The sequence below is a fragment of the Hesperophylax consimilis genome, chromosome 1, assembly GCF_061612785.1.
Source record: "Hesperophylax consimilis isolate HC1 chromosome 1, BYU_Hcon_1.0, whole genome shotgun sequence".
Lineage (NCBI taxonomy): Eukaryota > Metazoa > Arthropoda > Insecta > Trichoptera > Limnephilidae > Hesperophylax > Hesperophylax consimilis.
In genome coordinates, this window is record NC_142836.1 from 6,569,027 (window position 1) to 6,594,805 (window position 25,779).

Genomic DNA, 25,779 nt, shown 5'->3' on the forward strand with positions numbered 1-25,779 from the left:
GCTCTCTCCAGACAAAGTCTTTATATTTTGCCAGAGCTTTCGAGGGTCCTTTTCTGACTTAATTTGGTCACACCAAAAGTTTGATTTTTTCTTCGTCACTTCTTCCTTATACACTTTTTGCTTTGCAATCCAAGGCTGCCGATTGCTGAGAGTTGGGTTCCGTCTAGTTGTAAGCCCTCTCCAATTTACGCATTTCCCTTTTCCTTTGAAGACATTCTGCATCGAACCATTTACTGCAATTTCTAATGCGGCAGATCTTTTCTGTGAAAGGAGCATTTTTATCAATTAATGCCAGTAGCGTAGAATTATAGAGAGTAACTAACTCTTCTACCTGCATTTCGCAATACTTTTCCTTATCACAGAGAGGCGAGGTTTTTAATTCGATGCAAAATGTCTCGAAGTCGAATTCTCTCCAATTTCTGGAGATAATAGATTTAAACTCCAGTTTTGGAGGATCGAAGGCAAACACGGATGTGACGAGACGATGATCCGATAGTCCAATGTCCGTAACATCTACGATTTTCGGAGGAATACCGACCCGGGAAATTATTGCGTCAAGTGTGCCTCCTGCATCATGAGTAGGTGAGTTAACCCACTGGTCGCAGCCGAAGTCACGCAGAATTTTATTAAATTTTTTAGTCATGGGATTGGCTTTCTTTTCCAAGTGAATATTTATATCTCCCAGAATAACAACGTCGCAATTGTAATTGGACGTGCACTCCAGGAGAGATCTAAATTCATTGAAGAAAATTGCAGTCGGTGTGCATGACCCGGGACGATAGATGGAAATTATCACGAGGAATGCACCATTAGCAGAAGCCTTGCAGCCGACAAACTCAAAAGTGGTATACACCTGACGTATTCCTATACTGTTTAAGCGAATACCATTTTGCGCTACAATTGCAACCCCCCCGTGATTTGTAAAATTAACGTTGCTTGTGTCCGTTTTGATCGGTCTTGCAGCTTCATACACCGAGAAACCGCTTGACCGAAGTGTTTTGACAAGCCAAACATATCATTATTCTTAGTTTGCCTTACATCACCACGAATATATGTAATAGGCATAAAAATCGCTTGGCAAACGGAGTTTAAAAACAATCGATTTTAGCGCAAAAGTGGTTTTAATTTATGGCAAGAATAATTTTATTTAAAGAAGGTGAAACTGTCACAGATAATCTTAGCCATTTGTTGTTACTCATACTTTACTTACAATTTCCAAAGGAAAAATACTTTTTTTTATTTCTACTCAAGCGAAACGATAGGAAAATTTATCCAAAGCATATTTTTTGTATTCATAATATAAAGCGATTCTTAGTAAAGATTAATCTAAAATAGTTATTTCACATTAAGCACCCGCATACCCAATTTTAACCGATTTATAACAAGTTTAAAAAAAGTTATTTTTGAAGATATCTGTTACGCCGAAACGTTGATTATATAAAATTACCTTTATGGAAAAAATCGCAAAGTAAGCTCCGAAAAATATTGAAAACACGTTATGTTCACTTATTTAATATGTTATAGGAATGAAAAAAGTCACAGTGTATTTTTAAATGCAACTAAAGCATTTGTCGAGAGATTTTGGCTGTATTTCAAACAAGTCGTGTTTAATTAAATATTTTCTCCAGTTTCGCTTAATTATTATAGTTTTTTTTAAATATAGGCGGGTTCCCTCTAACATTCGTATTTACATATCTCAATATCAAACCATTCAAAGAACGCTTACTACGGGGCCTTAAGGGTCGCCTTAGAAAGCACGCTTGGCTGAATTCAGCAAGTGAGTTTAAAGAGGACATTATAATGTGAATGGCGCAAACTTCCTAATTGTTATTATCTCGTTCCATAAAAGCGCACAATAATCCAATGTCCTGACGCCCATTATTGTCAAAATTTGTTTGGTGCACGTGTCATTCGTCAACTGTTGATCGAATTAACCTCATTACAGAATATGTAAATACTTGCTATGTAGTATGTACTAACGTAGGTAACAAACAGGTTTTAAAAGATTATAGTATCAGCAGGAAACCTTTCCTAATTGTGGTTTTTTAGACTGAGAATATTGTGTCATGTTTCAGCAATAAAAGGACACTCACACGATATACAGTTCAGTCAAAACGATTTGGGGCAGACAACAGTAATTATAGTTCATTATAAATTATGTTGAAAAATAATTGTTGAAATGTCGAATGAAATTCCCCATTGTCTCTTGCAAAATTAAAAAACAAAATAGTAATAATCTAGTAATTGGCAGACACAGCACGAAAGAGAGCATACTAAATTTAAAAATCATTGTGCATTACTGAAAATCATAATTCACCCAACTAAAATCTAATTGGAACATCAAGAGCCTTCGGTTGGAAGGAAGTAAAACGCAGTCTAACTAACTAACCATCACGCCGTTTCCCCATAGGGGTATGCAGAGAGGACGGAGCGCCAAACAACTCGGTCTTAGCACACACTCCTTGCCTCATTAACATTCATACATCTCTTGCATTATTTGCGAATCTCCACATTTCTCACACGACCATACATTGTTTTACCACATATACGCCTCAGGGATCTCATTTCTATGGCATTCAGTCTACTTTAATCCTTCCTCTGCCAGTTCCACGCCTCACTGCCATACATCGGGGTAAGTATTAGCACTTCATTATGGACTGCTAGCTTTGCTTCTTTGGACAAATTAAACCGCGTTCAGCCAAAACCCCCTAGATCACAAGGCCGGGACACTCATTCAAAGCAGCCTCCTAACTTGTATGAGATTCTGCAAAAAATTTCGTTTTTATTTTAAAATTCTTTATTAATTAATTCATTTAAACATGTTTTAGTTAGTATAAAATTAAATTAAAACTAATTCAAATCACTCCTCTTCTATTCGGGATCTCACTTCTACAGCATTAATTCAGCAGTCCAGGTGATACAAATTCGGACATCGCATTTCCGTAGAAAAACGATTTTGGTTTCAAACTTTAAAATTATTTCCCACATGAGCTAGGTCGGATACTCACATAACAGAATTTAGGAAGAAACTTAAAATCAATCTCTTCAAAAAATCAGGTCCATAAACGAAAACAAAGCTGAAATCATTATTTCAAATCTAACCTATAGTACATACCTACAATTTAAAATTTTATTCTTTATGTTTTGTGTTCTGAACATTCCTCTAGCCAGCGAAATCTGAAAATACCAGTTTTAGTTTGTAGCTTTGAGATGGTAGAAAAGTCAAGTGACGTGTTTGAAAGTGAAAGAAAATAAGTGTTTTGGCAAGTGTCTAGATTAATTCCTCTGGCCTAAAGGTTAAATAACCTTAAAACTGCTTCTGGAGGCTGATCCTTCCGTCTAGCAGAGAAATATGAATGAAGGCGAATAAAAATAATTAGTAAACATTTTTAATAGCACTAAATGAATTTGAGGATTATTTCCTTCTGCCAGGATGCGTTTATTGGCTTAGAGAAGTTATGGTTATTTGAATTTGTCTCTACACAGCATACATTTTGTATCTACTTTACTATTTAAGTGTCTGGTTACCTCCAATAACCAAGTATAGCTCTACGAAGTGAAAGGCTTTAATTTGTAGTAAGTTCTACATAATGCAGTTTACCTTGTAAACCACTACGTCAATTTTGAATTGTTTTAACATTAAATTTAGTTGCTCTGGCCACGAAAGGCGGTGCTAGATTTAGGATGTATTGATCCGATCACGATAGATTAAGGATATGAGCATACCAACCAGATATTAAAATGAGTCACTAATGCTAGGTGTATTTTAATGTCGTGTTATAAGGAAAACATTTGATAAAATGGTGTTAGTTCATTTTTGGGAAGAGTTCATATATAGTTTAGCCGTTTTGAAGCATTTTGGAGCCACAACTCACCTTAAAACAAGAGTCGGGAAATCCAAAAGTGCTGCAGCAATGTTAACCAGAACTCACGAACATACCTGAAACAAAACAGACACAATAATTAAAACATTTCAAATACAGTGATAGAATAAAGCTAACTTACTTTAGGTAAATGTGGTAGCATCTTAAAGAACCGAGTGACCAGCAACCACAATAATCTACTACTAAATATATTTTAAAACAAATACAGGGTGTCCGGGGGAAAAGTACACTTACTTCAGGGGGTGATTCTACATAATTTTAAAGGAAGAAAAGATAAGTAACCTTTTTCGAAATTCAAACGTTTTAAGGTAAAAAAGTTGAATTGTTTGCATGGGAAAATAAATATTCTTCGATGGAAAAATATTTTAGTGTGGGAAACAAAGTTGTAATTTCGAAAAAAGTTATTTATCTTTTTTACTTCTACCATCATGTAGAATTACCTCCCAAAGTTAGTGCACTTTACCCCCGGACATCCTGTATATCAGGGTTCTGAGATTATTATATGGCAAATACGTGTATTTAATAATTATTTTCATTTGATGTTTTCAAAAATATTGTGAAACGTGAGACCTTCAATAAATTTACTACATTCACATAATGTAAATAAATTACTCAAAATGTGTGAACAACTAAGGACTGGTTGTTTGACAGAATATGAACAATTCATGAAATTTCAAATTATAGTTATATTTCAAGTTCTATTAAAGTACTGTTATTACTTCAGTTCTTCGAAGCAACTGGCCTCCTAATAATGTAATAACAGAACGTTATTAGGTTTTTCACAGAACTTGAAAATTAACATTGAAATTTTATGAATTGTTCAAATTCTGTGAAACAACCGGTCCTAAGTATTAATAAATTAGTGGTTGATTTAGCGAGTGTTTTATAAATATCACTCAGTAGGTATGTAGGTACTGTAATGTCAACACAGTAAAAAGACAATGTAAAGTTTGATAGCGAATTTAATATTAATATAAACTCAAAAAATTCGAGTTTCATAGTATTGACATTTTTCTGAAATCTAAAAACGAATTTAAGTTCAATGATTTGAATACAGCGCCTTTACTTAAGACAATACACTGATCATTATCATATATCGAAAATGTCACGTGAAGTTGTTGGGTTCTAGATTGATCGTTAATTAAAATTTTGTAGCATTTGTTCGAAGCCAGTTGCGGATGGTATCGGTGTTCAGTCGAAAAGAAAACATTTTTTTACATGATAAATTAACTTATAAAACAAAACATGATGAACTTGTCTAAAAATCACTTAAAGGAGAAGTTGTTCATTATTTTACACGTCATTTTATATATTTATTTCAAAAAGACCAATAGTTATTTTACTTTCAAACGGAGATCTATGAGATTGGGTTCTACAAGAATATTATTTCCCTCGCCAAAATATTGCATAAGTTCGCAACGAATTTGCGTGTTTGGAATTTAAGCGGATAGAGACAATAGGCAACCTTTCAAGTGTTGCAATAAAAAACAAGTTCGCATCATTTGGCTGTACTCGGATTTAGCATCAGACCTGCCGCTTGAAAAACTGGCACAAATTTAAGTCGAAATTAAATTGTTCATCAACTAACCATAGGACGAATTTACACGTGCGGCAGTAAAAACAATGAAATGATTTAAGTACACTAAATTGACAACAAGGGATATTATTATGAACTGTATGTACCCTCGACTAAAACAATAAAATATGCAGAATTATGTTGCATACTTTAAAATATTTTTTTTCTTCTTTATTCATATATATGTGTATTCCTAATATATCGGAACATGTGTTCATGCACCTGCATTTGCTTTGATAATATATAATGACGAAATGCGAGAAAATTAAGATTTTTATCAACACGTGTTCCGACATCGTGATAATATATTCATATTTTAACTAAAAATTTACCAGAAAACCTATTCATCTATATTAGATTCTTAATGAATTAGCAATACTCATTTTCTCCGTGTATGGCACATGCCCAGCGGCGTAGCTACCTAGGGGCTACGCGGGGCAGTGCCCCGGGGCCCTCAAGCTCAGGGGGCCCTCGAATCCTTACCAGAAATCTCGATCGAACTGAACTTTTGGAAATTTCTCCCATTTTCAAAATAAATATGACAGGTTGCAACTTGCAACCCCACTTTAATCATGACAAATCAGTTGAGAGAAATTCAAAAGTAATGCCTAGGGAATTCCCCTAAATTCTTTCTGTAGGTTGGCAGTGTTGTCAATTTGACGGATAGTGATATGTGCATCATTCCCCAACGACACTTGTAGCGTATTAAAATATGGATAAAAATAAGAAACCCAGTAGTGCATTTAAACGCAAACAACGCCAAGAAAGAGAAGATAGTAAACAAAAATTGCCCAAAATTGACAAGTTTTTTAGTCAGCCTGTACCGGACGTTGTACACCGACTTAAATTAATTTGCATAAATTTGAATTTACGCAGAGGTAGTTCCTTTACAAACTTACCTCTGCGCATTTTCGAATTTGTGCAACAAATTCTCTCTCTAAAACTTGTATAAAAATCTGTAATCTTATCTACAAAATTGACTAATAAATAAAACCACGGGGTCAAGCAGTCATCATTATAGACAAAAAACAAAGGCTTGACCCCCCAATACCCTCTTATAAATTAAAATACCTATCATAATAAATTTGTACAAAACATGGAAGACTTGCATGAAATTTGAAATTGTGCAAACGCAGTCTCCTTTACAAAACTCGCCGTTTGCACAAAATTGAATATTGTGCAAGGCTTCCCTTTAAATATCAATTCCCTTTTAATATGTAAATTTGTGCAAAATATTTAAAAATAAAATATGACCCGGGCAAGTGGATTGAAGAACAGTCAGGGACCTAGTCAAATTCGTCCCCAATCGAGTTGCGCAACAGCGGCGCTCTGCCCTGTGAAAATTCCGGGAACCCAAAACAATTCTCGGAATTTCTCGCTAACAAAGGGAGAGCCGAGCCCGTTGGTCCTTTAAAAGGCAGAAAACTTGCGCAATTCGGCAGAGATCCAGCAACCATCGAACCGACCACATCTCTCCTGGACTGCCCTGACTGCCTCTTCAAGCCTCTTCTGCCCTGGACCTTCACTTCAACCTGGCCTTCTTCTTTCTCCCGGCTCCCTGGTGCTCATCAAGAAGAAACATTTCACAAAAGTCGAAACGTCCTTTGTCAGGGCGCAGGTTCCCCCCTACATTCCTCCCCCCTGCCTTATACCTTTCTCCCATAATCTCCCACATTTTCCCAATTTCTCCCTTTCCCTATTTTCCCCACATTTTTCCCCATTTTCCCCTTTCCTCATTTTTTCCCAATTTCTTCGAAAAACGTCAAATTCTTGATATGGAGCCTTTACAGCCTTCAGGACCTTTTCCAACAAACATCAACCAGAACAATATGTGTTTTTCAAAATCGTACTACTTTTCGTGTTCTAAATATGGGCCAGTTAATCGTTTTTGGTTGTGTTATTCCAAAATACTAGACGCTGCCTATTGTCAACCCTGCTGGTTATTTGCTTCACAAAGGAATAATGTTTGAGTGCAGTCTGTCATATATTCGATTTTCTAACACCAACATTTTTATTACATGTTGATGAAGCAACTTTATTACAAAAGTGTGACGAATTCCAAAGAAAATATTCTGATATAGGTAATAGGCCCTAGTTTTTCACTTCAATACTATTAATATTTACCATCTAGTTTTACCTCAACTAACTCAAGCATGGACTGTTCACCAATTATGTAAGGAAATAATGAGCAAATATGGAATTTTATTATTCTTTACAATTCCTGTCACTTCTGCAGCAGCTGAAAGGTCATTTAGCAAATTAAAAATAATAAAAAAATATTTAAGAAATAAGATGGGCCAAACTCGACTCCGACACATTTATCGCTAATAGCTATTGAAAACAAAACCACATCAAGCCTGGATTTAAACGAAGTCATTGATATTTTTGCGAAAACTAAAGCTAGGAAATTTTTTTAAATATAATTTTTATTTAGTCAGTTGGTAGGCCCGACCTAAACCCTTGAATCTTCTCTATTTCGTTTTATTAGCCAAACCTACACCAAGTATTAATTGTAATTTATGTCGTTACTGTTTAATATTTTTATTACCTGCCCTGCAGTCTGCAGTGCACAAAAAGAGCTTAAGTAGCTTGGCATTTTTAAAGTGTTTGTATATTTCATATTTGATAAAACCCAATCAGTTTACATAGCAGTGGGGCCCCATTTATTAATTTGCCCCAGGGCCCTTGGTTACCTAGCTACGCCACTGCACATGCCCTATTGTGGTAGTCGAAATCTGATGTAAAAAAGAGTAATTAACCATCTTACAGTATCTCCCCAGGTGTGGGAAGAGAGGAGGGACCACAGCGCACTGTGCTGGTCGCGATGAAGTTGAAATTGATTCGGCGGGTAGCGCATTGACCCCCAGCGATGAAATACGCAAATTCGTCAAAAAATGTATAAATCAGATCAGAATTCATCGGAACATTATTTAGTTATTTAGGAAAACCAACAGTTTTTTTAAAATAAATAATAAACTTATAAACAATACAAATAAAATAATAACTTAAAAATAAAATCCAATTACAGATTTTCACATAAACAGCAAATTATAACAAAAAACTAAGCGTCCAGAACTTAAAGAATTTGTCACATTATACAAAAAAATCCGTCCATAAGTAGGAACTCCGAAACTGCAATATATTTTTACAGTACTGATAATGAATTTATTCTAGGCTTATGACAACATAAAATCAAGATATTAAAAAAAGAAACTAGAATAATTGTAGATATTTTTGCCGACAACTCAAAAGCAAATTATGAGGTTCTCGAAAAATTCAATCGCCATAAATTAAATGATGCAAATGATTTGTGCGCATCATCCACCGGGGGCTATTTAATTTAATCATTCAAAATCCATTCAAAACCACAACCACAAAACTGGATAAAGCATTATTTCATTTTATGCAGCATAAAATTAAATTATCTTATAATTACTTTATAATTTAGTAATTTAAATTCTGTTGCCTGCCTGGTATGATTTTACCATTTAAATAAAATGTTATGAAGTTCTGCAAATCGAACTCTGTAACACATATTTTGATTTAAACATAAATAGGCAAACAAACACATGGCCCATTAGTAAACAAATACATTCGACTGTAAATTGTATTGGACTGTAAATACGACATTTATGTGCCTTCATCGAAATCGCCACGGAAAGCGCGCATAAGAAGCTTCCCATTGGAACGGCGGTTTATTTCGATACTATTTGACTGAAAAGATGCCACTCTACAACAGAAATAGCTCCACACGTGCGGTTATTGGATACAGGGGGTATTTCACTATGTCGGGCTAAATATCTGACTAGCTATCCGTTGGCTGGCTTTAAAGATCAGAATAACTTCGTTATTCAACGGCGACCGTTTCACCATTGTTTCGAGCTTCCGGATAGATAACACTCGAAAAAGTCTGGCAACATCGCAAAATGTTTGCAGTTACTCCATCTACTGCCACGGCTGTCATGCGTCACAGTCCGCACACCGCGAAGTGTGCATTTTTTTTGTTATGTTATGTTGATTATCAGGTCATTTTAGATAGATTCGTGTCGAATTAATACATTGTTTCTTATTTTGAACACAATCAAATAATTCAGGATGGATCATACAAGCATTCAAATTCATTCAACAAAATTCGACTCACTTCTCAGCTGTCAAACTCGGAATGTTTTGACGCCATATTTGATTCGAGGAATAGCGCCTAACGTGAAGTCCGAGCACTGATTAGTCAAATCGAACTTTAACCCGAGCGTTAGCGTTATTTAGATATAGTGAAAACGAAAAAATGACTAATCCGCGGATTAGTGCTTAGTCAGAACATAATCAGAGATAGTGAAATACCCCCACAGTCACTTTTACAGAATTGCCTTAGTCAATACGGATACTCTAAGCCACAAACCAATTCCAAAACAATTTCATTTACCTACCTACACAGATTCATAGACATATTTTTTTTAAATACACTGGCACAGGCACTTACTAGTAGCACGTTATTTTAACCATATTTTAAGAAATAAATTCTATCCCCTATACCTACAGATATTATGGTCGAAAAGACTTTTGAGTCTTCTTGGAAATTATACCATTAGTATTAAAAGTACAGTCCCGGCTCTCCTACGAGAAGCTGCAACGAATTTAGGCTTCTTAAGACAAATTTATCGGCAACACAAAACAATATTGATTATAAAGGTTTCAAAATGTCCAATGAACTCCCTTTAAATGTCAAGGAAGCCAAAAGTCTTTCGTGGGTACGTCTCAATGTTGCGAAGTTTAAATATTAGTGCGTAGGTAATAGAATTTTTGGGTGAAATGCAGATTACGCCAAACTCTGGGAATTGAATAAAAATGCACTTTCTAGATGAGAAAAGTGTGTAGAAACTCATTAAAAAAATAATTAAGGCGCGGAAGAATAAATTGAGGGAGATACAGCCGATCAAAGTTTAATAAAATTGCACTTCGCGATCTGATATTATGACCATATTCGGACAGCCCGCCGCCATATTTTGTCACTGTTAAGAAAATCAAATTAAAAACTTTTTAATACTTTTGAAATTTCAGTAGTGCCAACCAAAAAATAAAAAGTGTTGCCATATAATAATATCAATGCATGGAAAATTCTGAAAATTAAATATCATTTGCCAGATTGGTAGTTTATTATTTAAAATCTTGTAAATACTTAATTTATGTATATATACAGGGTGTATCGGCACTAACCCGACAAACTTTAACCAGCTATTCCTTAGCACATTTGGAGTAAAAAATGTTATGGGCACTTTGCTGTCCGGTAGCATTTTTTTTTCAATTAAAAACAAATTTTTTTAAAATTTCCGCACTACATCACTGTCATTGGCATTGCGTTTCGTGTTAAACAGCTGTTATAAGCAAGTGTGTCAAAAAGCGTCTTCGCTCTTTCGCACACACTAAATAATAATAGTTAAAAATGAAACGAATGGTGCCGTGCTATTTCGTTGTGACTGTAAACGTGCGCCAATATAGGTACACACGTGCATTATTCAACGGAATTCGAATAAAATATTTGCCAGATGGGTTTTCAAACTTTATCAAAGGATAAAACAGTGGTGACATGTGGTGAAAATATGAATAATAAATTTTTTATTAAAAAAAAACGTTACCGGACAGCAAAGTGCACATAAGATTTTTTACTCCAAATATGCTAAGGAATAGCTGGTTAAAGTTTGTCGGGTACGTGCCGATACACCCTGTATATAACCTAACCTAACTGTGATTTTCTATAACAAAAAAATGACCCTTTAATAACGCCCACTCGCGTCCCCTTTAGAGTTTTATCCCAGTTTTCAAGTAGTTTGTGGGCTACGCTAGGTTTGTATAGACGGTTTGTGATTTAATACTAATACCTTTTTTCCATGTTATTTCCTGTTACACAAAATTGCCCCTTTAATAACGCCTGCTCGCGTCCCCTTTAGAGTTATATCCCAGTTTTCAAGTAGTTTGTGGGCTACGCTAGGTTTGTATAGACTGGTTTGTGATTTAATTCTAATACCTTTTTCCCATGTTCTTCTGCCTACTCTAACCCAAACTAAAAACCTAACCTATTTTGTAAAAAAATATTATTATTATATGGCAACACTTTTCTTTTTTTGGTTGGCACTACTGAAATTAAAATAGTTATTAATTTGATTTTCTTAGGTCATAGTTGATTGTTGATAAATAAAACGTGGTTTCTATGTATCGCGTACGAAATTTCAAAACCCTATAACTCAGTTAATAGTGCCGACCCCCACCTAATTCTCAGATAATTCAGATTCGGATTCCCCAGCCCTAAATTAGTCTAAATCAAGTTCAATTTCGGTTATTCGAGTGACTCCGAATTTTACCCTCAGATCGCGAAGTGCAATTTTATTAAACTTTGATCGGCTGTATCTCCCTCAATTTATTCTTCCGCGCCTTAATTCTTTTTTTAATGAGTTTCTACACACTTTTCTCATCTAGAAAGTGCATTTTTATCCAATTCCCAGAGTTTGGCGTAATCTGCATTTCACCCGAATTTTTTTATAGTATAGATGTACACTACATATAACATGTTAAAATTTAAAACTAAATAAAAATTACTTTCAAAATACTTAACAATTTTTTTAGAAGCTATATAATATAATGTAAATACGCTATCGAAACGTGATTATTATTACATGGCGAAAAATGAGTATTGCTAATTTATTAAGAATCTCTTCAAATTACCGTTTTCTGATAAACTTGTAGTAAATTCATAGTATATATGAACACGTGTTCATGCGCCTGCATTTGCCTTATGATGACAAAATGCGAAAATATTGGGATTTTTATGAACACGTGTTCCGACATCGTGTAAATATTAATATTTTACTAAAAGTTTAACAGGAAACCTATTAATACATTCGTTACGGGCCTGAAATCCCGTGTTTAACCGGATTACCAATAATTTGAAGAGATTCTTAACAAAGTAGAAATTCTAATTTTTTTCGTGTAGGTATGCAAAAATTGTTACTTTAATAATCGTAGATATGAACTATGGAAAATAAGAATATCAGGAAAGAAAGCAACGCTGGAAGCAGAACACACGCGAGATGAAAAAGTTAGATTCAATGGGAAAGTATACACAAAGAAAAAGTTATTTTCCGGTATGCTAGCATAATATGTCACTTATATATATTATCTACATTCTACAATATCTAATTGTAATTAAATGTTTTTTTTTTCAAGCCCGATATAAGTTTAAATAACGCATACATTTTGTATTAATCACTTTTGTATATTTCGTTTATTTATGCTCAATTCGGAACTAACTGTCAGGGCAAAACAAAACAATCTAACTAAACTAATAGTTCTGTGAACAGTCGACTTCGCGTATGTTGATTACTCCGACGCTGACGCGCTCTTGCGAAATAAAAAGGAACTACCGAACAAGGCTACCATCTTGACAGGATTGACCGGACACAGACGGAACAGCAAAAAAATTTACGGAATTGCAAAATGGTAGAGTCAAAACAGGACTTAGATAGGCTCAGTCAACAATACATTTAACATATTATTATCGTATGCGACACTGACCAATATTGTAATAACTGATTTATGAAAAAAATTAAAATACACGTGATTAACCTAAATGTTCGTTTTGTGAAAATAAGATTTTAAAGAAACAACTGGAAAAATTGTTAAACTTTATTACTGAAAATTCAGGTTTTCTATTGTCATTCTAATTTTTGTCAATATTACTCAACTGGGTCAGCAGAAACCGACTACCTAAAACTATGTTTCCCCGTTCTTTAAATATAATAATAACAATATGTGTGTGATTGTATAGCTCCGTTTTAATGAAAAATCCCCTCAAGGGCGCTGTACAAATATTTCTCCCAAGGCTCTATCGTACTAGGTAGTAGATAAAGCCCTACATTTTTGACCTCCTTTACCATGATACATATCATAATTGAGCACCATCAATTTGGTAAAGCATTAATCGTAAAAAAACTATAAAACCATTTATGTAAAACGATCGTGAGTATCTGTATACTAACTTAGACAGATACTCGATAAAATGAGTTTTTTTTAAAATTTATATAAATTAAATAAATTATAAATTAAATATACATATTTCACTTTCTTAACATAAAAAATATATCTAAATATTATTGTTTACTACCTAATTTACAAATGTACATTTTAATTTTGCTCACTAATCTTAAGAATATACATTTTTTTCTTAAATATATTAATTGTATTTACTGTCCAGCTATCGGGAAGGAGATTGATGTGTGCACACCCCCCCATGGCCTGATTCTTTTACCACTTTCAGTCTTTACTGAAATTGTGAAGTTTATTATTTAGTGTTCATGTACTTGTGATGTTTTCATACATATTGTATTCGTATGCTTAAATACATTTTGGATTTGGTGGATTAATAGGCGTATGTAATATTCGTATAGTTTGGTGATTATCAGTAAGTTTGTTTCATGGGATACTTTATAAGTGGGGGTATCTGGGTTATTATTTATAGATCTTTTAAATGCGTTATGTACGTGTTTCCCCATAATTCAATTAGATAATTTGGATGGGACTATAAAAGTCTAAAGTCTACCTAAAGTATAATCCCCTGTTTACTTGGGTTGGTCGAAGATGATCTATTCTCCCAACTGCACCAATTAGTCGAATCATTTTTTTTATTTTAGTTTTTTGTGCTGCTTAAATTAAAGGTGTTTATCGATATGTAGTACTGGGTATTTATAGCTACTCAAGTTCTGCATACTCTTTCGAAAGTAATGTACATACTATTCTATTTTATCATATTTCTTTCGTATGATATGGAAATACATACTGTGTGCTGTCGGTGATATACTCAGGAGCTGAAGTTGAGAGCTATAGTGCGAAATTGGATGAAACTACATAAGTTTTAATCTCGGTACCATTAAATTAGGATTTGGCTTAAGTGATAGTGCGTTCACTCATTTTAGTCAGTCCCTGGGAAATCCTCAGTAAAACCAAAAAAATAAATATATGTATATATTATTGTATATAAGTTTAAAAGACGTTAGAAAAGTTCACAGCAGTTGAAAGCCAGTCACTGGGGAGGAAGGTTCAATAGTCTGTCAAACACATTTATTAAAAAAAATAGACGTAGGTATTTGAAACAAACTATGTTTTTAGGGGTTAATTTTTTTCCTTCTCTGTACGCACTAAATCATGCAAAAACTGTAAAAATATGTAAGAGCCTATGTTGATTATTAATATACAAATAAAGAATAAATTAATAAAAATCAAAAGTAAATACAATGCATTATAATACAATAATGTTAATTTTAAAGTCTAGACTTCTAGACAATATTAATCATTTAGGTACACTTTGCGCTGCTCATCATATGCAGAAGTCAAAAGAGCCGCACAAGACAGGGAAGAATGGAAGAGGAGATTAGATGAAATTGCTGCAAACCAATCCCAGGATTGAAACCAGAGAGAGAGAGGTACACTTGTTTAATTGAACGCGGTTATACAATTGTCAATTTGATTTTTGTTGTTTGTTTTTGGGGTGTTATGCCGTGTTGCGCTAACTCCTTCTTTAGCCGACGTTTCGGACAGCGTTGCAGTGTCCATCATCAGGGCAGATCCGGTAGATCCGAAGATGTGAATTGTGTGTCAATTTGATTGGTGAATTACTCTGTCAATCAGCTGTCATAATAAAATTGGGCGATATATACATAATATCAAACAATATCTAACAAAAGGTAATTGTGAATAATGATAATAGCGGCGTTGATTGTTACGTACTATTAGAACGGTGGCCTTCGGAAGGCCTATCAAACTCCTATTATAAAGGAATAGTTAGCAGAATAGTCACTTCCTTGTCTGGTTTATGAAATACTAGTTGACGTGTAGGTACCCGGCGTTGCTCGGTGTTATGAATGGGTTGAAGTAGAGTTTTAAGGTTGTGAATTCTAGTGTACCTGAAAACTGGGTGCATTTTTAACGTGGAAATAATATTGTTTTAAAGAAATTAAACGTTTACATTTTTATGTATTTGTATTTCATGTCTTCCTCGGGCGTCCTCGACTTCTTCAACTATTCGCTTCCTTGTCGTACATTCTCCTTACACCCTTCTTCGTTCATCACACACGCCTAATGTAACTATACATAAGTATTTGTTTCACTCGATCGTACCATGCTTTCTTCGGGCGTCCCTGACTTCCACCATTCTACCCACCCTCTTAACACTCCTGGCACTAATAAGAACTTTGAAATTTTCAGCGAAATCGGACCAGTAGTTTTTGTGTGTATAGGGGCACACACATACGAACATTGCTTTTATTTATATAGATTGCACTTTTTACGATCACGATCGATCTCTATTATTAAAATTAGTACATTAGTAAACTGGTTCAAACGGAAGTGTAGGCTATTTTCGTTACCACCCAGATAAGAATTTATGATATCACACTTAAACGGCAGAAGTAAATACTTAAGCACCTTTATCAAATCTCGCGAGATCGATCACGAGCAGCTCAATATGAATTTTACTGAATTAACTCTATGGTTCTCAAATAATAAGGTGTCATCTGATATACTCATAGTTTCACACCAACTAAATTGCATTCATCTCTAATAGTCTATTGCTGATTCATAAGTTATTGTTTTGAATTGGTTATTTTAAACTACCTTTAACGGTGCACATACCTTAAGAAAGTAACGAATTTCGACCACGAATTCCTAACATTTTGTTTTAGATTTTTAAATTGTGTACACACCCATGTTAATTTACGTGTACACCTACAATATCTTTTTTTTTTAAACATTGGAATTTTCATTGACAGTAACGAAATACGTTCCATTTTTTTAAAACCAAGCTCTACATACAGCAGTCTACCTCAAGGTAGTCATAATTTAACTGGACTGCAAATGTAGCCGGGCGCACTATAGGGGTTAATAAGTTTTTAAAAAACGTAACCTGTGTAATCTGAAATACCTAGAATACAAATAAATTTAACATTGAACAACCCATGTGTAGGTACCTACACCAATCAAAATTACAGATAAACAGTAATTATACTCAATACGTTAGTAACGTTGCAATAATCAGTATTATGTAGGTATGTATTTAAAATATACAAGTGCCTACGCATCGATTGTTGAAATACATTAATTACAACGAAGGAGTTCAACACTTTCAAAATCAGTAATTTGTATGAGATGATTATGCAGACGAATATGTACATCTGTTAATGACCAAAGATTGAAAGAAGTGTCGAAGTTTGACCTCTTGGAAACAGGTTGTGAAAATCATGAATTTTAATTGAATCTGTAAATTTATTGATATTCAAAATGCCTAAGAAAGGGTAAATAATAATTATTAATATGTAATTAGTTTTTCAATGAATTATTTTATTTTTATTTGTTAAATGATAATTAAAATATTATAATTTTTTATTTATTTTTTCAATGTTTTTTTATAAATGAAGCGGTTTAGTAGGTGCATATTCATGATATTATTTAATCTTTTAATTAGGTAGCAGAATATCACGAAAACAGACTTTCATTCCGAACGCATATAATGTATTAATTAAATGTACACTCGTAATAATAATAATAATTGGTAACTTGAATAGGACCATTTTTGCGAAAAAGTACCTCAAGGACGCTATAATAACTGTATTATATAATTATAACTTTAAATGGAAAGGGGAAAAGTCTAATAACAAACGCAATTATTATTATTATTTGGTAATTTAGGATCGACGAGTACTTAAATAAAAGGAAATAAGAAAAAAAAATGTCACCCAAAGTTCGTAGAAAATATGTATATAGGTATGTATATTGTCGTCCGTTGAGAAGGAAGCGGGAGGGATCTCATATTTATGAATATTTTTTAAATGTATTTCAATTTAGTATTGTAATGTATTATCAAATGTATTGTTCTTGGAGTCAAATATCAGAGTAATACAACTATAATATATATCACCTGACATATTTGTTAGTCCTGTATTCTCAGTAAAGTGTTCGAGCGGCTATTCTACTTCGTCCAATGAAGCATTTTCATGAAAAATTTGCTTATTAGAAGATTCAAACATCCTTCGTGCGATTATATTATAGAATGGCGAAAGTTTAGAAATGATGAACAAAATTGGTATCGATAGAAATATAAAATTTAAGGCCAAGTTAGCCTCTACCAGACAAGGTTAGTAGAACTTGAATAATATCGATTTCTACCGTTAGTTGAATGTATGTAATATGTTCGATGACTTCTACGAAATAAACACAAACCTTTCATATTGCGAGTATTTATTCCCACGTGTAGAGGTCTATTTGATCGGAATAAAAAGTATAGTGTTACCTCACAATATATGCGTTACATTACTAAGACGTATTTAAACGTGATTTCTATGGATCAAACTACAATATTGTGTACTTTTAAGCATGAATTAATGGAATAAATTGGGGAAAAATGTATTAAAAAAATATCGCATTACCGCTTTATTACTCTGTGCGCATTACCCATATTTATGGATATTGAAAAAAAATATCAGAAGACAGAAAAATGATATCTACGTTATTTACTCCAAATGCGCTCGGTAATCGTCGGTTAAAATCAAATCCTCCGGGTACGTGTTGTTGCATTGCATTATCGTAGATATTATTTACTTAATAATAAATGTCAAGAGTCAGAATAATAGAAGAGTATGTATGAGACGATGTATGAATGTGAATGAGGCAAGAAGTGTGTGCCAAGACCGAGTTGTTTGGCGGTCCGTCCTCTCTGCCTACCCATGCGGGGAAACGGCGTGATGGTTAGTTAGTTAGTTAGTTATTTACTTAAAGAGTTATTTACGATAGAAACACGATAACCTCCCCGTACGACAGTGAATTGCAGACATATTTTAACAAGCGCTAAAATGATTTTAGAAAAAAAACAATTTTTGGAATATTAATAAATTACTGTATCCATTCATTTGAGTCGCGAAGGGATAAATGTTGGTCAGAAGACACCTTGAGTCCCGAGATTTGTCGGTATGCGGAATTGCAAGTGTTTTCATTAATAAATTAACATTTATTATTATTACATTCACCGCCCTCGAGGTGATTTCTCACGAAAACGGCGCTATATAAATTAGCCAAATATTAAATATTATTACAAAAACGATTGAATAAATCTGTAGATATTAAGTAACGTAAACACAGCGAACACGAACACATTTGATAATAATTATAGTGATTAATCTGCACATAGTAGTACAATAATATTAATCATTACTTAGTTTGACTAGTCTATAGTTACTAATAGGATAGATGATTGTAGAAATGTATCATATATTTGTACAGCGCCCTTGAAGTTATTTTTGCAAAAAAATTGCGCTATACAAATCATCTGAATATTATTATTATAGCAGGCATGTGGCCTTCATAACAAAATTATTTCAGTAAGATTATTCGTTATGAATCAATTTCATTAGCAGTTAAGTAATAAAAAATAATGACGATTGTAAGTGTGTAATTAATAATTAAATTAATTCAATTAAATTTAAATAGTTACAGGAAATAAGCACAGTATCGTTTATGATGGACGTACAACGTGAATTAAATATTACTAATCAGGCGTCGATTTATAATTTTCTGCACAATTTCTATAGCATAGCATTAATATCACTCGGAAGGCTCTAGGCAAACTGATTAAAAATAAAGCTAAATGCGAATATTTTAAAAGAAACATCATAAACTAAAAAAAATACATATTGTAATTAATTCAATAAAATGATCTTTATTCCTTTCAGTGTGTACTGATTCGAAGTCTAAATCGTTATCACGGTGAACGAAGTATGTCCGCACTAGGGCTTTCAATCCCAGGATTTTTTTTATCAGAACCGGGATTAGGTGTTTAATTTAAATGATTCAATTATTTCAAAAAATGAAGAGTTGTAAATTTTTTTTTTTGATTTTTCGGGAATTATAAAGCTCTAATGTGCACGTTCAAACAAACAGCATAGCAAATATGATACAGTATAAAATATTAATACTATGTTGAAGAACCATATTAGGTTGAAACTGAATAAGGAGATCCGATGGTAATAATATTTGCCGGGGTTAGTAGTGTCCATAAAACCAAAATGACTAAATAACTAATGATTTGACATTGAATGAGATTTAAAAATTTCAGAAATAAAAACTTCGTAATTAAAGATGAAGCAAAGGGCACCATGAGTATTTGTTCAATGTACTTGATACAGTAAAACAGTATTTATTAACCCACCCGGTTGAGTTGACAAAACAAATAAAAAACATGGTCAAAACCCATACTCGAGATTTTAAGGTGGCATGTTACGTACTAGCCGATGTTAGAGAAAAATATTAACTTTTTTATTTATATAGAAAGATGATGCCAAACTGTACACACCCATAAATAACCCAAATGACTTTTTGTCTTGCAGGATGGCTTAAATAGCGGAGCTATCGATTGTCAGAATACCCTCATATTTTTAATGGTTCAAGAATTGACAAAAATATATAAATAATTAATATCCTACTGTTTATATATTACTTTCCGTTGATAAAATGATATACTCATCTAATTTATAAACCAATGTACACAAAACAGTCTTTCATGTATTTCTATAGTTATAGTTTGATAATTTGTCACTAAATAATAGTAAGATATTATTATTATTATTAACGGTATCAAAATAAATTTATAATATTAAAATGTTGTTTAGTTTATGTTTTTTCTTAAAATCGTAAGTTTAATAACTAAAATACATTATTACGTATGGTATTACGTATGGTACGTACCGTATTAATAAATTTATTGTTCATTGTTCGAGAGTAAATTGTGGCTTATTCTTTTCTACTCTTGTCCTAAAGGAAAATAAACTCAGTTGACAACTAACAAATTACCTCATTAAACTGCACATTACAAACACCTCTTAGTGGCGAAATCATTCTACCTCGATGAGAATCTAAATAAAATATTTTTATTATGCTTCTGTGTTTGGCGGAGTATTTCCTGTTGTAGCCAGAATGCATATTTTTCCTCAAACATTTAAAAACAGGTTGCGAAACACACGTCAAATTAACGAATCACACGACAAAAACACGTCACACACAGTTAGAAACCTTCCAAAAAACTACTGTGCATAGCTATAATATTGAATATACCTACCTACGTATAATAATAACTAGATTGGGTTCTTCTTTAATGTATCAGCCGGTGAACACCAGAACATCCTTTGTACAAATGAGTTTTTCTTACAAAGCTCCGTTGCTGTATAATATGCTCGGTAAAAATATAAAAACTAGAATATTTGAACTAGAGAATTTGAACAATTCATCAAATTTCAACGTTCATTTTCGGGTTCTGTGAAAGTCCAATTCAAGTTCTGTTATTATATCATTATAGGCTAGTTGCTTGACAAAACTGAAATAAAAACAGAACTTGAAAAAATCTTTCACAGTACTTGAAAATGAACGTTGAAATTTGATGAATTGTTCAGATTCTCCGAAACAACCCGTCCTAATTGTTCATTATTAATTATCATTGGTTACAATTCTTTGAAAAAAATTATAATTCCTTATTTGAAATAAAAAAAAATGTTACCTAATATTTATGCTTTAAAATTAAATACATAGATATTAAATATCTACTTACAAATCTTACGTTTTTAGAGGAAATTTTGGTATTGATTTATTAAATAAAAAAATAGTTTTGAGAAAATTTGAAAGATACTTTTTAGGATACGAGATCTAACTACTAGTAAATTATTGTTGAGCTATTAATATCGTTCCAATATTTAATTAGTTTAATTGTGCCAGATTCATCAGATAATAACAGTATTGTAATGAATGGTCTACAATATAGGTTGTGGAATCGACTATCACATGGATAAACATTTTTCATATTTGTCATAAGTATTATTATTGTGGACGCTGCTATTCAAGGTGTAAAGTTTGGCGAACACCATTAAAACGGCTTTGAACCAATCGTAAGAATCCGTGATTAAAATTAAATTAAACTGCTTGAAAAAAATTCTCTCACTTGTATTTATTTACATGTCAACTGGTGACCTTGGTGAGATGTTCATAAATATTTTCTTCATTTCCTGTTAGATCACCATTTTGACCTTTAGAATCAGGGAAGGAAATTCATCCCATTACAAATAAATAACACTGTTGATTTTCGAAACATTCTGGCAAAAAAAAAATATTTTTAATATCCATCTATAAAAATATTATAAGACCTAGAAAATATGTACAAACGGCTCGTTAAAAATAGCAAGTGTTATTCATTTACGCGCTCGAGGAAAGTCAGTAACCAGTAAGCCTTCGTCAAGGTTAATTAATGTTTGTGTCTAGAATTCGGAATTTTAACGAATAAATAAATTTGCGATTCCGGTATAATTAAATGCCTATTGACAAGAGATAAAAGAACTAGAATTATTTGTAGAGATGTCTTATCTTTATCAGCGCCCTTGAAGTGATTTTTCACGATAACGGCGCTACATAAATTAGCCAAATATTATTATAATTATTATCACCTGGTTTCAAAAAGTGATGAAGCCACAAAATACTGTTGTTATCATGAAATTTAAAAAAAACATCCAAAAAATCTGGTACTTTTGGGGGGGCTGATTAAAAACATTTACAGACAAGCACGTAGCAAAATCCCATTACGTTTAGTGTAACAGATTGAAATCCGTTAAATATTTTCATCATATCAACCAGATATTCGGTCGATAGCAATTGAAATTTAATTTTCCATGTCACGAGACCGCAATGGACACCATTTTGGCACCTAACCGGGACTCCCTCAGAAATTGAGGCTCTAGGAAAATTGTCATATTATTTTCAGACTCCCGTGCCCTACATGTGTACCATCCATTTTGGCACCTAGCTAGGCCTCCTCCGTGGTGGGGATTTGAAATATTACTTCCCATTACTATTGTCACCGCATCCCATATGTTTGGACTTAATATTAAAAAGGTAATGTTTGAGACGAATTGCGTTTTGGTTCTTTGGTTCGCCTTCGTCCACTGTTTTCATCTCGCCAAGTTGGAGCTATAGCCATGAATATGTTTTAGTCTAATTTTTTGCTGGTGCACCCTTAACAGCGTCCAGCGGCTAAACCTTCTACTGCCTTTCTGTCATTTTGGAGTAAAGATGAATTTACATCAATAGCAAATAGCAACATTATTTACATCTTGATAGTGCCTATCGTACATTTTTCACAGCGAAAGATAATGCAAGTCAAATAGACATTTTGAAAAAGTATTGCTTATTCACCTCTGCTGTTTCACAGTAGAAATAATACTTTTCTTGGAGGTCAAATTATCAATAAATTAATTAGGTTGACCTGAAAGTACGGTTTTCGAAATCATCGGTGATCTTTGAATAACATGCAGTCTCTCAATCAGACACTACCAATGCGTGTGATATTGCAAAGATTTAATAAAGTTTTAAACGGAAAAAAATAAATTACTTGCCGCAGTAATACACTAGATACCAGGCATTAAGAAACATTTTTAGAACCTACCGACAAGCAAGTGCGATTACTTGTTTGCGTAATATTTGGAATAGGTAGTTAGCAATAATCCAGGTTAATTTATTTCAAATATGTTAATTAGGAAAACAAGTGGGCCACAAGTCAGTGTGAAACTGACAAGTCAGTGTTTGAGTTAAAAAGGAACATAAAACTAGTAGTAAAGTGTCAACGTATTGAAGAAATGACAGCTTATACGCGACCTTGGCGCCGATTTATTAATTTAATGATTGAGACGGTCAGTTACATAAGTCAGTTAAACAAGCCGTTTTGCGTTTGGTGTGTTATTGTACAAGGCGTGATTCGGAATAAGACAGTTGCGTAAACTAATATTGTATGATTAACCTTGGCCGACATGCCACCTACTAGCTAATCGAGACAGCCCGTCGCTTGAGACGAAAGGATGATACGATACGGCGGTCGTTCTTCTTGTGGTATTTTAAAGTAGAATTAAAATAATAATGGCGTACACTTAATAATTTCACGACCCATCTTAAAATTAAACTATTAATAAGAATAATAATAATAATCGGATAATATGTATAACACCGTTTTTGTGAAAAATCACATCAACTTTTAGGTCATTTACGTAAGTTGTCCATAAACGGAAAATGTGCCGAAATCATGCACTTAGAAGTGCATTCCAAGGATGCAATATTAATGAGTTCAGAATTGAATGCTTCGCGCAATTTCACGGACATTTGAAGATAATATACGTAGACATTTAAAGACATTCAATTTACCTACGTATCAACAGCCTTACTAAAGAAATATTACTTCACAATCGTTAAACGGTTTTTGTTTTACTTATCGTGCAAACACCGTACACATTTTCTCTAATTATTTATTACCAATAAAAATGTCTCCTTACATTTCAATTTTCAGACCAATGCGCAGGCGCACCTTTGAGCGCAAGCGCTCCATGCACATCAGTTTCCCCGAGAATGATGTCGGTTTGTCATGTGTGATTAAAATCATGTTTTTAATAATACTTTATATTCTAATGACCAATCCAATATTTTATATTGGTAATATTAAATGTTATTAATATTATTTGAGTAATTTTTGTCAGTTTTAATCCATGTCATATTGCAAATAATATAGCTTCATTTTATCGGAAAAAAGCAAGGTTATTTATTTCCTACTAATTATTTTTAAAATTGACTTTTACCGCGAGAATTTAATAAAACTTCCATGAGAGTAATGTTATTTCATAACATAAATGTCTTTTGTATATTTATATAATCTTTTGTTTTGTATAATTTTTTTAATGCATATTTTTTCTCACAAATTTAATTTACTTATTCCATATTATGCTGTCTCAGTAGAGGTAAAGTCACAAGGAGGAAATCCATAATTGGTTTTATTTTAGCTATGTATATAATACTTATGTACAAACTGATTAAATGTAAACTGTCGATTTCCCGAAAAATAAAAAAATAAATAAATAAGATAAATACAAAGTAAAAAAAATCTATGCTTATATTAATGACAAAATGTCTGATTTTTTGGTTATTCTCTGGGAACTGTTATTATAATATTTATTTTTATAACATTTTAATTGTATGAACGAGATAAAAAGTGTAGTGACAGTTATCTTTCAAAATCTTGAAATAATAAGACTGTGTTCTTTGAATTTTTAATTCTATGGAATTTTTTAATGTTTTAATTAAAAGTGTTTGTTTTAAGATTTTTTTTCAACTGTTTTCACGTTTGAAATAAAAATATTGCAATTTTTAAACAACAAAGCAGATTTCAAATACAAAAATTTAAAAAGGTAATTTTATCTACTTTGTAAAATAGTATTTGTTTTCTTTAAAATTAAGAAAAATATAGAACATTTAATATACCTTTGAAAAATTCCGAAATTCGATGTAAAATTACTATTATTTGAGGGTTGTAGAACAGTTAAACAACATATAAGTTGTGACTGGATAAGTAATGTATATATCTTATCATGTATCTTTCCTATTTTATGTCAGTTTTTTTTTAAATTACGTATCAATTAGTAAGGTTTTCACATACACGGTTGTCTATCAATTAAAAAAAAATTTCACAACGTTTTTTATTAAGACCGCAAGACTTTTATGGGCACAATTTCACTGCGTCGGGAGCTCGATACGATGTAAACAATTTAATAATATTATTTTAAATTAGCAGCAGCCAATAAAATTAATGACGATGATAAATGCTTAAAAACAATATTAATGTCGTATTAAATAATAGCAATAACAAAATCATTGCGCCCTTGAGGCGATTTTCTCACGAATACGGCGCTATACAAGTAATCCAATCATTATTATGATCGCCAAAAATTAGCAGGCGAAGTTGAAATCCTTGGAGTTGGCTGAAAGATCAACGTTTTTATTCTAAATGCCGACATTATTTACGAAAGTCGTTTTTCATAATAATAATAATAATAATGATTGGATTATTTGCATAGCGCCGTTTTCGTGAGAAAATCACCTCAAGGGCGCTTAAAATATGTCCTATGTACAAAGCAACTGAATTGAAAAGTTGGTGTATCCATCCGTACGGATGCCAAATAATTATCAGAATGAACGTAAAATTATAAATCCAAGGGCAAGTTTAAAAACAGATTAGGTAAAGGGATTCGCGAAACATCTGACAAACAGATACTGGATTTAAAAAAACCTAACATATTAGTTGAAATAGAAAAAAATAGTTTCGAGAGTTGTAAAGACAGATAAATAAGCCTAATTTATTCGCGCTGGATCCCTACAGAAAATTTATCGTATGCTAGGTAAACATATTCGATGCGACCGGTCAGTGGTTGAGTG

The 25,779-nt window shown here is 32.8% G+C and overlaps 1 protein-coding gene across 5 annotated transcripts in view; it reads right to left on the reverse strand.

The window, feature by feature from the left end:
* Window positions 1–25,779, reverse strand: part of gus (splA/ryanodine receptor domain and SOCS box containing gustavus) — a 254,306-nt gene that overhangs the window by 137,663 nt on the left and 90,864 nt on the right. For 3 of the 5 annotated variants that reach the window (XM_089642876.1, XM_089642947.1, XM_089642795.1), the window contains exon 2: window positions 3,876–3,940. The exons of the other annotated variants lie outside the window; for them this stretch is intronic. The gene's annotated coding sequence lies outside the window, so the exon portion shown is untranslated. The remainder of the gene's footprint in view (window positions 1–3,875; window positions 3,941–25,779) is intronic. 5 annotated transcript variants of the gene reach the window in all.